Source organism: Bufo bufo, chromosome 6 (assembly GCF_905171765.1).
Source record: "Bufo bufo chromosome 6, aBufBuf1.1, whole genome shotgun sequence".
Classification (NCBI taxonomy): domain Eukaryota; kingdom Metazoa; phylum Chordata; class Amphibia; order Anura; family Bufonidae; genus Bufo; species Bufo bufo.
In genome coordinates, this window is record NC_053394.1 from 102,075,360 (window position 1) to 102,091,772 (window position 16,413).

Genomic DNA, 16,413 nt, shown 5'->3' on the forward strand with positions numbered 1-16,413 from the left:
ACAGTAATTCAGAATGTGTTACTCTGTGTTGTCCTTCTTGTCACTCATGTTACCCATGTTGCTGGCAGCTATTATGTGTTTGGTGTGTTCCTGTATTGTACTACATGCTTCTAACTTGCAGCTGCACCCTGTATGCTTGGGAGACTGCCTGCCTTACACACTGAATAGGGGTGGGGAGTCATTCAGTACACATCAGAGCCAGAAAGACCCGTCAGACAGGTGTGAAGTCAGTGGAAATCTGATCACAGACGTGTATCCTGGGACAGTCCTGCCTGTCTGAAGAGTTCTACAGTTGAGAAAGTCACAGAGGAAGACACACAGAAATCATTGAGGGATAATCGCTGAGATAGTAGGGGACAGCGAGATAAACATGTTCACGAAGAAAGGACAAAAGCTACAAAAAAGTAAGTTAATCTCAAAGAAAACAATTTACTGTATGTTATATAAGGAACGGATACATACTCATAGCATAGAAAAGATCAGATAATGTATTGTTTTAGACACGTTTGTAGTTTTTACTAATCCTTTAGCTGATATTTTGTATTAAATGTTCACACCGGTGTAGGTCTTGGGAGATCAAGGATGATTTTCAAGGAGTTGTTGTAGGGTTGATAATAATAACCTGAACTGACACCATTACACAAAATAGTGAAAAGACCAAAAGATCTTTAGAGGTTTTGTGTTATAATTCATTATTTATGATGAATCTTGGATCCTTCTTTTATATAGGAAACAAGACCAGATGTAAAATGAAGGAATGTACAAGAAAATCAAAAATATATATTATGGTAATAGACTTACAAAGTCTACAAAAACACTATACATACTGCTTTGCCCACTTTTTACCACAATAGTTGACAATTTGTATTATAATGTAAATTTTTGAGAAGACCAAACAGAGAGGCACATGGTTTTGTACCTAAGGTAATGTGGAAATATGCACTGATAGGGGCTCTGTTAGGGCTCGCAAATCCAGAGATGCGGAACGGTGTGGAACGGAAGAACGGAACGGAAGACTACGGAAGCACTACGGAGTGCTTTCTGGGGTTCCGTTTCATGCTTCCGCACCGCAAAAAAAAAATAGAACTCACTCTAGCTTTTTGCGGAACAGAAGGATCGCGGACCCATTCAAGTGAATAGGTCTGCGATCCCCATGCGCCTGTCCCACGGATGGTGCCCGTGCACTGCAGAGCGCAATTTGCCGTCCACAGCAAGAGCACGGGCTTCAAACGGTCATGTGAACGAGCCCTTTATGTCACTCACTTTGTATGAATTAGAATATTACTGATGTGTTTAACTGATTCACACATTTAAGAATACAGAAACACGTGTGACTATGTATAGCTGCTTGGTATGCAATAATGTAAGAATGTTAATTGTTATGGTAATAAATTGCTGCGTTCAGCATACTAACAAATAAGGATTGTATATATCCTTAGTACATATTTTACATATTATAACACCTTAGAATCAGCTCAGTATGTCTACCAAGCCTGTTTGGGCCTTAATGACCAAGCCAGATTTTGGAAAACTAACATGTGTCAATTTATCAGAGAATAACTTTGTAAAGGTTTTGCACATCAAAGTATTTCTGACATTGTTTTCTCATAACATATTGTACTTTACTTAGGTAGTAAAATTTTTCCGATAAAATATGTGTATCTTTATTAAAAAACTAAAAATCTATGAAAATTTAAAAAAATTGGCATATTTTCCTTTTTTCAACTGCAATATTTCACATACATACATAAATACTATTCAATATTTTTATTAGAAATATATCCCCACATCTTTATTTTGGCTGCACTTACAAAAAACTTTAACTTTTTTTAAAATTTAGGAGACTTACCATTTTAAAATAAATAAAAACATTTTTGAAGTACATATTTTTCCTGCAACAAGCCAAGTTTGCAGAGGCTTATAAGTATCAGAATATTAGAACCCCCCAAAAGTGATCCCATTTTGAAAACTAGACCCATTAACGTATTCATCTATGGGTGTAATTCGTTTTTTGACCCCCTAGTCTTTTAAAGAAATTAATGCTAAGAAGGTGAAAATAAAAAAAAAATTCATTTTTGCACAAAAGTGTCAATTTAAAGAATGTTTTTTTTTCTACAAAGCACATGAAAATGAAGAAGTACATCCCAAAATGTATCAGCCCATTTCTCCTGTCTTCAGAAATACCCCCATTGTGGCCCTAATCTTATGTCTTGACACACGGCAGGGCCCTAACATAAAGGAGCACCCAGTGACTTTCAGAATGCAAAATTTGCTTGAAAATGGTTTAGACCCCATTGCACACTTGTAATGACACTGAGCTGCCAAAACAATAGAAAACCCCCATAAATGACCCCATTTTGAAAACTAGACCCCCTAAAGTATTCATCTAGGGGTGTAGAGAGCTTGTAGACCCCTAGTTTTTTTCAGAAATTAATGCTAAGCAGGCGAAAAAAATATATTTTTCATTTTTTACACAAAAGTGTCAACTTAAAGACAGATTTTTTTTCTACAGAGCACATGAAAATGAAGAAGTACACCCCAAAATATATCACCCCATTTCTCCTGTCGTCATAAATACCCCATAGTGGCCCTTATCTAATCTCTTGACAAACGGCAGGGCCCTAACATAAAGGAACACCCAGTGGCTTTCAGATAAATTTAAAATGGTTCAGTCCCCATTGCACACTTTTAATGGCATTGAGCTGCCAAAATTATAGAAACCCCCATAAATGACCCTATTTTGAAAACTAGACCCCCTAAGGTATTCATCTAGTGATTTAGTGATCTTTTAGACCCTCTAGTTTTTTTACAGAAATGAATGCTACGCAGGCAAAAAAAATATTTTTTCATTTTTTACACAAAAGTGTCAATTTATTAAAGACAGATTTTTTTTCTACAGAGCACATGAAAATGAAGAAATGTATCACCCCATTTCTCCTGTCTTCAGAAATATCCCCATTGTGGCCCTAATCTTATGTCTTGACACATGGCAGGGCCCAAACATAAAGGAGGTCTTTCAGATAATAAACTGAAAATGGTTCAGGCCCCATTGCACACATGTAATGGCGTTGACCCCATTTTAAAAACTAGATCCCTTAAAGCATGAATGCTAAATTATTATAGGATGATACAATGAGTATGTATGGTTTTATTCAAATTGTTAATAACATTTTCACAGGAAATTGGAGAATTTTTTTTTTTTGATGAGTAACCGTGTTACTGTCTTAGAAATCCGCCTTATCTTTGTGGCGCGTACAGATGAGAAGTGAAGCTGTGCACTTATAAGGGAGGCAGATTTCTAAAAAGGCATTTGCCTGTACTTTTGACTATGTCTCGCCAAACTGAAAAAAAAGGGGGGGGGGGGGATGAACTGTAGTAAAAGGCAACTCCAAGAAAACGGAGCAAAATATCTCCAACTATGTTGCAAATTCCAGTTTGTTCATAAGATACAAGAACACCGATAGGGCTATAATGACAAGCTGGCATTCAAGGACGCTGACTGGTCGTACAACGTCTCTTTAGCCCCATCAATCCCTATATGAGAGACGAATGTGCTAAGTGACGCGGTGCACCATAACAGGCCCCTGCCCAGTAAGGTTGAAACCGCAATGCACACAATCAACCAGTCACCTACAGAATATATAAAAGGACAGTGTCCAGAACCGTCTGTAGGAACAGTAATGGATCACTAATTCCCAAAATTATGTCAATATTTCTAGACGTGTTGTGGGGGGTCCAAAAAAAAAAAGAAATTCTTAATAAAGCCCTTAGTGTACTGGTGAAGAACAACTCAATCATTAGAGATCCTCCAAATAAAAAAATATAATGCCAAAATCATGATACAGTAATGTGAATGGAATTAACAGCTTTGTATGGCAGGACATAGTCATAAAAAATGAAATTAGAAAAATTAAGAAAACAAATCAGAAAAGTTCCAATGTCTGAAAAAAAAATTATCTCCACAACCCATCCCAAAAATAATCCCTCCCTCCATGGAAAGCCCACAAACTAAACAGAAAATGAGAATAAATTGACTTCCTTAAAAGACCCCCCAGCCACCCTTTTTGGTATTAAATAAAATTAATAATTAGCAACTGTATGGTACGTCTCAAAACAGGGTAATTTCACAGGCCTGGTTGTGATGGGCAACTGGGTCAGTAAATTCGGGTGTCCCTCCTCCTTCCATGTTTGCTACACACCCGGCATCGTTTCTGAGGATATGTCTTGCTGGTAGTGGCAGGGACGTGGTGAGGGAAGTGGCGTTCTAAAAGCCTTCGAACAATCTCAGATTCAAAGGCTTGCCCAGGTGCGTGGGACTCAAACAGGACACTCTCAACCACCTTCTCCTGGAACTTTTTAAATAAAACAAAACTATTATAGGTAGCAATCTGAATGAGATAGATTGCTACCTTTTTATACCAGGCCCTGTTTTTTCGCTTCACTGGGTAGGGTTGAAGTGCCTGGTCCGAGAGGTCTACACCTCCCATAAATTTATTGTAGTCTGTCACACAGACCGGTTTGTGCTTGTCAGCAGTAGCCCCCTTCTCCCTAACTGCCACTGTGGTGTCTGCGTGCACGGTGGTGAGCATGTAGACATCCTTCCTGTCCTTTCACTTCACTGCAAGCAGCTGGTCACTTGCAAGGGCGAAGTTGTTACCGCCAGTTCTGTGAGAAGGTCCGGCAGACGTTCTTCTCTACCTCTTGTATGATGTTCTTTGTTTTGGTTTTACTTTCTCATCTCCTTTCCTTCTGCCAGGTGTCACTTATTTAGACTAATCGTCTTCCTTTATATTCCCTCCCATACTGCCTCACTTTGCGGTTTATACTACTTCCTGGATGAAGTGTTCACTGCTGGAGGCTGCTTCTGCTGTTTGCTCAGATAAGTCCTTTACTTTATTGTGTTTCTTTGCTGGCTTGATTCTAGGTGACCCTGACTCCGTCCGTATTAAGTGCAGGGAGCTGGTGGTCGTGTCCCCTCACTATTATAGGGTTTTCAGGTGTCACACAGACTTAGGTACGTGGGCATGCAATCGTCTACCATCGAGACTCTTGCATGTGCATAGCAGTCAGGGAGAGCTCTCAGGGTTTTATAGGGCTCACGTATAAGCTCCTTAGTTTGGGATCAAGTCAGTCGATCATTTATTCATAAGTTCCAGCTATCTGCAAACTTCATGTCACTGCCTATGGTGTGCGCTGTGACACTGTTGCTACACTTGCAGTTGCCCGCGGCAACGTGCTGCTGTGTGTGCATGCGGTGGCAGTGTCTCGGCCTTCTGGGTGATTGCTGTGACATGGTTGCCACGCATGTTGTTGCCTGCGGCAACGTGTAGCTTTCCTTGCTTGTGTGTGCACTTCCCCTTTAAGTGGCTTCCTCCACTTGTCTGGTGTTGGAAGGGTTAACTCCCTTCCTAGTGTTTTAACACTGGGTTTATGTGTGTGTGGGTGTGGCTGCTTGGGCTATTTAGCCTCTGCTGGATGCCTGAAGCTGAGGGGTACTCCAGCTATGGTGTATGCTGGAGTTATCCTCCTGGTCTTCATATGCCATCTGTCCAGTGAGAGACACTCTTGTGCTCATAGAAGATAGTAGATGTTTTTGTGGTGTCTCACGTTATTGCAGCTATGGTGTCCTGCATTCCTATGTGGTTTGTGGTGTGTGCTGTGTCCTTTTATGTTGGTGTGGACATCAGCACTTGTGCACGGGTTCCAGTCAGTGTGTCTGTGTCAGGTAGGTGTGTTACTGGTTTCACTTACCTGCCATCTCCATATGCTGTATGTGTTCCCCTCTCCTTGCAGCCTGGCCTCAGATAGAGACTCCTGTTCCTCCATTACTGGGATGAACAGGTTGTCTCTCCGCTGCTCCTAAGTGAGGGATTACCAGGGCGACTTAGGGTTTCTAGGTATCCTAAGTATGAGTCGTCCTACCATCGGGGTCCGCTCATACAGTGAGGAGTCAGGGAGAGGATTAGGGACGCAGTAGGAGGTGACCTGCTCCCTTATTACTCCTTTTGGCCAGGCTGATCCCCTTTTTCCCTTTGACACCGCACGGTGGGGGGTTTCCCCCACTCCTGCCGTGACACTTCACCTGTGACAGAAGGATGCTCCTTTCTCTAAACGCTTGGACACCAGGGTTGTGGGTATCCCACTCCATTTTTTACGGACTTTCCCACAAGCCCCTGTGTTTGCAGCATGGGCGGATTTATAAAGGGGTATACTAGTGTAAAAATTATTGGTGTACACGTGGTACCCTTCGTGCAGGAATGGATCCCACACAATTTTTTCCCATGTCCCAATATTTTTGGGGCAGCCTGGGAGATTAAGTTGGGAGTCTCTGCCCTCATATACAGATAGACCGCAAGTGTAGCCAGTTGTGCTCTCGCACACCTTATTTAATTTTACCCCATATCTGGCACGCTTGGAGGGAATAAACTGACGGAAGGAAAGGCGGCCTTTAAAACTAAAAAGGGATTCATCGAAGGATAGATTTTTTTCAGGGGTATATAATTTTAAGATTAAATCCATAAGGAGGGAAATAAGGGGCCTCAATTTATTTAGGCGGTCATAGGCTGGGTCAGTTCTGGGGGGGACTTGGGAATTGTCTGAAAAATGCATATACCGTATTAGGGCTTCATAGCAGTTTCGGGACATAACTGCTGCAAACACAGTGGTTGAGTGGACAGTACTCGCAGCCCAATGGGATCGGACAGATGGCTTTTTTACAATGCCCAGGATAAGCCCCAAACTTTTTTTTAATTTCAGGGACACTTGTGGGGGTCCACCGTCTAAGGCTACTTTCACACTCGCGTTTTGGCTTTCCGTTTGTGAGATCCGTCTTGGCCTCTCACAAGCGGTCCAAAACAGATCAGTTTTGCCCTAATGCATTATGAATGGAAAACGATCTGCTCAGAATGCATCAGTTTGCCTCCGATCAGTCTCCATTCCGCTCTGGAGGCGGACACCAAAATGCTGCCTGCAGTGTTTTGCTGTCCGCTTGACAAAACTGAGCCAAATGGATCCGTCCTGGCACACAATGTAAGTCAATGGAGACGGATCCGTTTTCTCTGACATAATCTGGCACAATAGAAAACGGATCGATTCGTCTCCCATTGAATTTCAACGGAGTTCATGACGGATCCGTCTTGGCTATGTTACAAATAATACGAACTGATCCGTTCATGACGGATACACGCGGTTGTATTATTGTAATGGATCAGTTTTTGCAGATCCATGACAGATCCGGCCAAAACGCGAAAGTAGCCTTATATAGATAGACGTGGGCTTTTGTACAGCAAACTGTGTGGCGTACAGATTAGTTTGCTGCACAATTAACTCCAGGACTTTATCGTCCCCAAATAAATGAAAAAAATCATAAGGGGAAAAATTGGTGACGCCCACATTAATTGAAGTAGCAGGAACCCACATAGTAGAATGAATGGGTGGAGAATGAGATGAGGTGGCGACTTCTACCACCAAAGGGCTATGGGGTCTGGGGATGGAAGCGGAACTAGAGTCCCCGCTATCTGAAGATATTTCCGCCTCTGAAGCGGTGTCATATTCAGAGTGGTCAGAACATAGAAATTCATATGCCTGCTCTGCACTGAATAATCTCTGAGCCAGTTTTTTTTATATAAAAAGCTCCGAAAGAAATGAAAATAACTGACCGTCCCTAATAAACTAGTGACGGACTCCTAATGATGGACACCCACTGACCGCCAGTAACAGATGGACACATGGTCCCTAATGAAAATAATTGACCGTCACTAATAGACGCCTAATGACGGACGCATAATGACGAACACCCACTGACTGCCAGTAACAGACCGACACAGGGTCCCTAATGAAAATAATTGACCGTCACTAATAGAAGCCTAATGACGGACGCAGTGGCGTACATAGAGAAGTAAGGGTCTCATAGCAAGGATAAAAACCAGGCCCCCCACACAGGACTGAAGGGTGTCTGCCTAAACCCCTTTCAATGACCCTTGGGCCATTTTTCCCCTGCCTCGATCATTTGCTAAAAGTTGTTTCTTTAGAGGGTAGAGTCCTGACCAAGTTTTCCTCTCCAGTAGAAGAGGAGATGATCCCAACTGGGCCCCTTCTTGCCCTGGCCCCCATAGCAGTCGCATGGTCTGCCGCTATGGTAGTTACGCCCATAGACGGACGCCTAATGACGGACACCCACTGACAAACACCCACTGATGGACACCCACTGACCGTCAGTAACAGACGGACACAGGGTCCCTAATGAAAATAATTGACCGTCACCGACGGACGCCTAATGACGGACACCCACTGACCGCCAGTTACGGATGGCGGTCAGCGCACAACCAGGACAGAAGTCTGATCTCTTTCCTCACAGAACAACTGCACTGAGGAGAGAGAGAAACACAGCCCATGTCCTAGCTGTGTTAGTAAATATAATGGATGTGATCTCTATGATAGGTTTATCATGGAGACCACATGATCAGGGACCATTACTATTGGTCCCTGTTAGTTACTGTGCTGAAGGCAGATCTTCAGCACAGTAACCAGTGCGCATGTCTGCGCCATTTTTATTTTTTTTTACTGGGGGGGTACCTGCCCTTTAATAAATACATTGGAGGCCATATTGCCCCCGATCAGGGTGCTGCAGGACCCGATCAGGGAATAATTACTTATTATCTCTCCTCTCCTGAGGAGAGAGATATACTGCGGGGGCGGCGGCGGCTGGCTTATAGTGTGTGCATGCGCCGGGTCGCCGCCACCATCTTTCTCGAGGGCGGGGGGGGGGGGTGAGGATCGGGACCCAGCTTTCCCTTATGGGGAAGCTGGGGGACCCGATCCCTGCACCGGAGACTTTCTCCCTCCTCTCTTACATGAGAGGAGGGAGAAAGTTTACTGCTGGGAGCTCTGCTGCCGGCATTTTCTCTGATCGCTGTGATACACTGTAACGGTCTCTGATCACTGCCCCGAGCACTCAGCTTCCTCCGGGAGCTGCGGGCACCGGGCTCCAGTGCTTGATTTAAGCGCTAACTTGGGCTGAAGGGCCGCCATAAAAAGGCGGCACTCCAGCCCAAGGCCCCTTAGTGACCGCTGTAAAAAGATGTATGGGTGGTCACTAAGGGGTCACTATTGTGCTCCTGGAGACTTTTAGTGCAGATTTTTTTTTTTAGCACTATATTCCGGATCTGTGCCTCCACACAATCCTGTCTCTGATCTCTATAAACAGTTTTTCCTCCTCATGGCTTGGTTTTTGCTCTGATATGCATTGTCATCTAGGAAGCCTTATATAGACAGGTGTGTATCTTTCCAAATCATGTCTTATCAACTGAATTTACCACAGATGGACCCCAAATCAAAGTGCAGATACATCTCAAAGATGATCAAGAGAAATGGGAGGCCCCAGAGCTTAGTTTCACGTGTGATAGTAAAAGGGTATGGATAGTTATCCCCATGTGAAATTTTTGTTTGGTCTTTGGCAAAAAATCTAAAATTCGGGTTTTCAAATTGCCGTTATGGAGTATTGAGTGCAGACTGATGGAGGAAAACTAGATTTTTTATTTCTTTTTTTATTTTAGTAGAAGGCCGCAACTTAACAAAATGTGAAAAAAAAGTTAAAGTTCCCAAAGACCTGTGTGACACCAAAGAAAAGATCTATGTTTTCACCTGTCATAAAACAAAAATATTTTAGTATTTATTTCCTTCTGTTATATATACACAACATGCAATAAGTGTCCATTGAAGAATCCTGCAAGGCCTGTCTTTAAATATCAGGTACTAACATGAGTCTGGCATATGCTGTCATTTCTACACAATGTTTTTCCAGCTTGAAGTCTAAAGGGCTTGAGGCTAGTGTTGAGTGAACTTGTGTTTTAAGTTCGGCGTCTAAAGTTCGGGTTCGGGTTATTGAAGAATCGCGTTATGGATTCCGCTACTACGGACCAAGTTCTGGTCCGTGGTAGCGGAATCCATAACGCGATTCTTAGATAACCCGAACCCGAACTTTAGACGCCGAACTTAAAACACAAGTTCGCTCAACACTACTTGAGGCATATGGGCTTTCCCTTATAGATCATCCACTATATGTCACAATGGATAGCTGTGATATAAGCGTGGCTCCTGCTCAGAGGACCCAGCTGTTCATTTGGGTGTCACCTTTACAAGATAAAAAACATTAAAAAAGCCCTTGTATATATACACTAAATATACAAAACTAGATATAAATTGTCTACAACTGTATACTTCTCTAGGAATATATATGCACTATTAGATGTTTTGCAATATAGATCTATAAAACAATATTCATCTGGAAATATGACTCTTTAGACAGTATTGCGCTCTAGGGGTATAAATATATAGAAAAAAGTTGGACTGTATAAATAGTAGTCCCCAAATGCCAAATTACAGTGTTAAAATAAATAGAATGTTTGTTAAAACTCCAGTGCTGAATAAATCATCCGGTGCTCCATCGTCAAGAGTCTTTAAATTATGGACAACATATATTGTTTTGCTTTAAATCCTTAGCACAGGTGCATATAATATGTATACTTATAATTCCACCATGTAGCTGCTTTCCAGACAAAAACCGCTCGGTCAGCCTCCTTATTACTGCATATGCAACAGTTCTCCCTTCACATGCACTTACGGTTAGCAGCTGAGGGATCGATATCTCATGCTGGCCGTGGCGTCCCACGTGTCTTTTAGCGTAGAGCGATCTTACCTCAGGTGTTGTATCGGTCGGATCTTGTGCACTGGGGATCGATGGATTCGGCTGTCTACTGTGATGTCTGTGGTCAGCGTACCTCATGGTCTTTGTTGGCAAACCCCCATACATCGACGCCATAATAAATTATAAAATATAAGAAAAAGAACTGAATCGCACATCCTCAATACTATGCTTTTATCTAACTGCTTCTCAGCATAATTAACATTGCTTCTCAGCGCACTATATCGTATACCTACCCCTATGCTACATACTTTACATGAGGCATTAGTATACAATTTGATCAAAAAACATAGGCCCACTCACCGCGACAAGGTTGCCTCTTTGAATGGGACCCTAACCTAAATTTGCCGCAGTGCTGCACAGCGACCACCAATGCCGCAGCACTGCCCCAGCAGGCAGCAGGACCCAGTAGCCAAACAGCGCCCCCATTGTCTGGCAAAGCCACCTTGGCACTGGGCCCCACTAACCCACTAGGACAGCACCAAAGCAACAATGGCCGCCGTGCAGTACTTCACCATGTGAACAGGTGTGGTACTCACCTTATCACATACTATAAGGAACTGAGAGGTAGGAATTTATACCCTTATGCAGACTCCTGCTAATTAAAAGCACCTGGGCGGAATGGGGAGGAGTGCGATCCAGTTCTTTTTCTTATATTTTATATGTATTGTATAATCCATGCTCTTTCCCCCTCTGGTATCAGCGCTGTTTGGCTACTGGGACCTGCTGGGGCGGTGCTGCGGCATTGGTGGTCGCCGTGCAGTGCTGCGCCAAAGTTAGGTTAGGGTCCCATTCAAAGAGGCAACCTTGTTGCGGTGAGTGGGCCTATGTTTTTTGATCAAATTGTATACTAATGCCTCATGTACAGTATGTAGCATAGGGGTAGGTATACGATATATTGCTGAGAAGTGATGTTAATTATGCTGAGAAGCAGTTTGATAAAAGCATAATATTGAGGATGTGCGATCCAGTTCTTTTTCTTATATTTTAAATATATGTTGTCCATTTTAATGTTTTTTATCTTGTAATGGTGACACCCACTAATAAAATTTTTTTTTTTATAATAATCCCCTTCCTCAAGTTGATTCCAGAAATTGAGTGCCAATCCTTTATTATAAAAAGTTAAAATACAACATAGTATATACACCAGGATTTACAAAACTGCTAAATTATCACTGAAAGTGAACAACATGCATATTGGGTAACTGATGTGACATTAAATAAACTGTACAAGCAGCCCTGTGGAAAAATGGTGTCAGCGCATATTGGCAGATTCGGAAGAAGACAGACAGGTCTCCTATCTGCATAGAGTAATTCCTTAAGTGTATGGATTTCTCAGTAGGAAACAGATGTGTTTTCATTAATGTAAATGTTATTTTTGTGCTTTATTTACAAGTTAAGATAAGATTTGTGACCTGATTGAGTTGGGTTATCTGTCATTGCTCTGCACATCTTTGGAGGTAGGAAAAAAAGATGAAAAGAGTCGCACATCTCTTGGGTGTTACTAAACACTGAAAGACCATTGTATTTAATTCATGAGGCTGAAACCTGTTGTAATTCCGTCTTTAGCTACTTCCTGTATCATCATGTACAGCACATGTGCTGAAGCGGTATACTACTACATACACACATACATGAACACCCAGCTAGCTACAAGCAAATGACAATGGCCTGGATTGGAATTAACTCCAATCCTAGTGATTGAACTTCTTTAGCTCTATGATTGGTAGCAATTGTCGTGCTGTCAAAGGTTGGCAGCACTCAACGGTTGTATGTTAAATTGAAGTTCAGTTTGCTAGACTTCATGGTCATTGCTGTGGTGCAGACCCATTTTCATGTGAGGATCTTTGCCCACCTGAGGATCCTTTTGTTCTCTGGTGGGCCAGGTTGACCATAGTTAAATATTTTTAGATAGAAAGGTTTTTTTCTCCCAGGCTGTGAGCTCTGTTATGCGATTGGCCAGCGCTACAGCCTAGGAGAAGGAGACGCCCAGCAGAACCGGCCTACTATAACCAAGTCCCCGAACATACCGGAGGACATAACGGGAGAACGGAGCGGCGCCCAGGGATAATAGTAAGAGCAGTGAGATCCCCGGGCGCCGCTCTACATGTCTGTATACTTAGTTCACAATGTCAGGATCGGTGAAAGGTCCTCTTTAAAGACTGCTGCTACTGTATGTATTTCCAGTTTTACGAGTACACTGTGAAACAACACTTCATGAGGGCCACTACCACTCCTATCCTCTACATTGGATCCTCAAGGTGTCGCTGCATATATTAGTTGCATGTATATTGCAATAATGCTTCATTTGAATATTCCATATTCATTGCATAGTAAGGCCTCCTGCACACGACCTTATGTATTTTGTGGCCCGCAAAAAATAAGGATGACATCTGTGTGTATTTCATATTTTGCGGAACGGAACAGCTGGCCCTTCATAGAACGGTACTATCCTTGTCCGCAATGCGGACAATAATAGGACATGTTCTATTTTTTTACGGAACGGAATGCACACGGAGTAACTTCCTTTTTTTATTGCGGACCCATTGAAGTGAATGGTTCTGCATACGGTCCGCAATAAAAACGGACACGGAAAGAAAATACGTTCGTGTGTAATAGGCCAAATAGTTTTTGTGGGATCATCCCATTAAAATAAAACTCCTAATAGTTGATTAGGGTAAAAATGCAGAAACTCAAGTACTTTTGGCAAATAAACTAAATCTATTCGGATCTAATTGTACTATGTCCTCAGGACAATTTGTGAACATGGCCAGAACAGTTGATGCATCTCAGTTAACACTGTAGATTGTAATTATAACCTGATACTGTAACTATGCACGAAAAGACAATGCGATGTTGAATATTGCACAGTAGGCTATGCCAAGATTAAGCAAATCATGTACCTTTATTCCTGGTAAGAATTAATTCTAGACAATATTACATCAGGAGGTCATTACAATACAATAGTGAGAAGCTGCTGCTACTATACCTACCCCCATCCTATGAACAGAGTAGAAGAAAGCCTTTAAAGTGTTGTCTCGTTAAAGGGATTGTCTGACATAATTACAAATCTCTGACAATCCCTTAAATGGCTTAAACGAGTTGTTTAAAGGTGCTGAACCCGGATATATTTTCTTATTATGCTATTTTGCATAGTACCCACCGCTATAAACCGCCCATGGCTCACTGCTAGGCAGAAGTTTCCGCCTAGCATAGTGTCGTGAAGCCCGATATGTCACCGGCTCACAACAAACAGTGGCTCTAATACATAGTAAGGGAATAGAGAGATGATGACCTATCCTCAGGATAAGTTATAAATAACAGATTGGTGGGGGTCTGACTCCTGGCAACCCGGATTATTTACTATTTGAGGAGGCTGCATTGCTCCAGGGAGCACTGCGGCCTCCTCACAGCTCGCCAAGCACAGCGCTGTCCACTAGATAGTGGCTGTGCTTGGTATTGCAGCTCACTTGAATGGGACTGAGCTGCACCTAGGCCCTGAGCCTAATGAACAAAGACATCACATGCCTGGGAAAAGACCATGGTCCTCACCGGACCCCCACCAATTAGATAATGACCGATCCCAAGGATAGGCTGTCAATATGAAAATTCTGGAAAACCCCTTTAAACTATAAACTGCGGTCGTGCAGTGGTGTATCCCGACACGTCACCGTTGGTGCTTATAAAGCCAAACAGAACAGCACTGGGAAAAGAATTTAGTGTAAAATTCTTTACATTTAATTTTCATTTTAATTATCTCAGTCAACCTCTTTAAGAAAATCCATGTCCATATGTTCTGTATGGGCACAGGGACCTACTTAGGGGCTCAAGGCAGAAAGGGGCGCCAACAGGCACTTTGTCTTGTATATGGTATTTATATACTGGACTAGGGCAGCAAGCTGTATATTTGCCCTGGGGTAAAATATTTGTATGTACATAGAGGGCCTTGCTTGGGACCCCACTCTATGACTCAGAGTGGAGAGATGCTAATCTAGGGCTCATGCATATGAACATATTTTTTGTCCGTGTCCGTTCCATTTTTTTGTGGCCCCATTGAAGTGAATGGTTCTACATACAGGCCACAAAAAATATGTTCGTGTGCATGAGCCCTAAATTAGCATCTCTACACTCTCACTCTGTGTGCGTTCTGTGTCCGTATGTCCTCATATCCAGTCTGCAAAAAAATAAAACATATCCTATTATTGTCCACATTATGGACAAGGATAGAACTGTTCTATTATGGGCCGTCTATTCCATACTGCAAAATGTGGAACGCACATGGACGGGATCCGCAATTTGCGGACCGCAAAACAACAAAGGTTGTGTACATGAGCCCCTAATGATGAATCAGACCCAGACTTGATCCTGTCAATATTAGGCCATTGCTGGGGGCCCCGGAGTCAGATCCATGGCGGGTAACTTTTTTTTAAAGTAAGGATTGTCTTCAATTTTGAGATTCGTAGTTAGTGTCTCACACACACTTATATCAGTTTGTGAACATTTACTCTACATTCACAGACTTAGGCCTCATGCACACAAACGTATTTTCATTCAGTTTTTTTTGCAGATCTTATACGGAACCATTCATTTCAATGGGTCCGCCAAAAAAACGAAGGTACTCCGTTTGCATTCCGTTTCCGTATGTCCGTATTTCCATGTCCTATTATTGTCTGCATTACGGACAAGGAAAGTACTGTTCTATCAGGGGCCAGCTGTTCCGTTCTGCAAAATATGGAATGCACACAGATGTAACATAGTAACATAGTACATAAGGCCGAAAAAAGACATTTGTCCATCCAGTTCGGCCTGTCATCCTGCAAGTTGATCCAGAGGAAGGCAAAAAAAAAAAAAACCCTGTGAGGTAGAAGCCAATTTTCCTCACTTTAGGGGAATAAAAAATTCCTTCCCGACTCCAATCAGGCAATCAGAATAACTCCCTGGATCAACGACCCCTCTCTAGTAGCTATAGCCTGTAATATTATTACACTCCAGAAATACGTCCAGGCCCCTCTTGAATTCCTTTATTGTACTCACCATCACCACCTCCTCAGGCAGAGAGTTCCATAGTCTCACTGCTCTTACCGTAAAGAATCCTTTTCTATTTTCTATGTTTGTGTACAAACCTTCTTTCCTCCAGACGCAGAGGATGTCCCCTCGTCACAGTCACAGTCCTGAGGATAAATAGATGATGGGAGAGATCTCTGTACTGACCCCTGATATATTTATACATAGTTATTAGATCTCCCCTCAGTCGTCTATTTTCTAAAGTGAATAACCCTAATTTTGATAATCTTTCAGGGTACTGTAGTCCACCCATTCTAGTTATTACTTTAGTTGCCCTCCTCTGAACCCTCTCCAACTCTGCTATGTCTGCCTTGTTCACAGGAGCCCAGAACTGTACCCATGTGTGGTCTGACTAATGATTTGTAAAGTGGTAGGACTATGTTCTCATCACGGGCATCTATGCCCCTTTTGATGCAACCCATTATCTTATTGGCCTTGGCAGCAGCCTCCTGACACTGTTTTTTGCAGCTTAGTTTGCTGTTTATTAAAATTCCTAGATCCTTTTTCATGTCAGTGTTACCGAGTGTTTTACCATTTAGTATGTACGGGTGACTTGCATTATTCCTTCCCATGTGCATAACTTTACATTTGTGTTAAACCTCATCTGCCACTTATCTGCCCAAGCCTGCAATCTATCCAGATCCCTC

The 16,413-nt window shown here is 42.5% G+C and overlaps 1 protein-coding gene across 2 annotated transcripts in view; it reads left to right on the top strand.

The window, feature by feature from the left end:
• The first annotated feature begins 238 nt into the window (after positions 1 to 238).
• Positions 239 to 16,413, top strand: part of STYK1 (serine/threonine/tyrosine kinase 1) — a 76,764-nt gene continuing 60,589 nt past the window's right edge. For both annotated transcript variants that reach the window (XM_040437728.1, XM_040437729.1), the window contains exon 1: positions 239 to 404. The gene's annotated coding sequence lies outside the window, so the exon portion shown is untranslated. The remainder of the gene's footprint in view (positions 405 to 16,413) is intronic.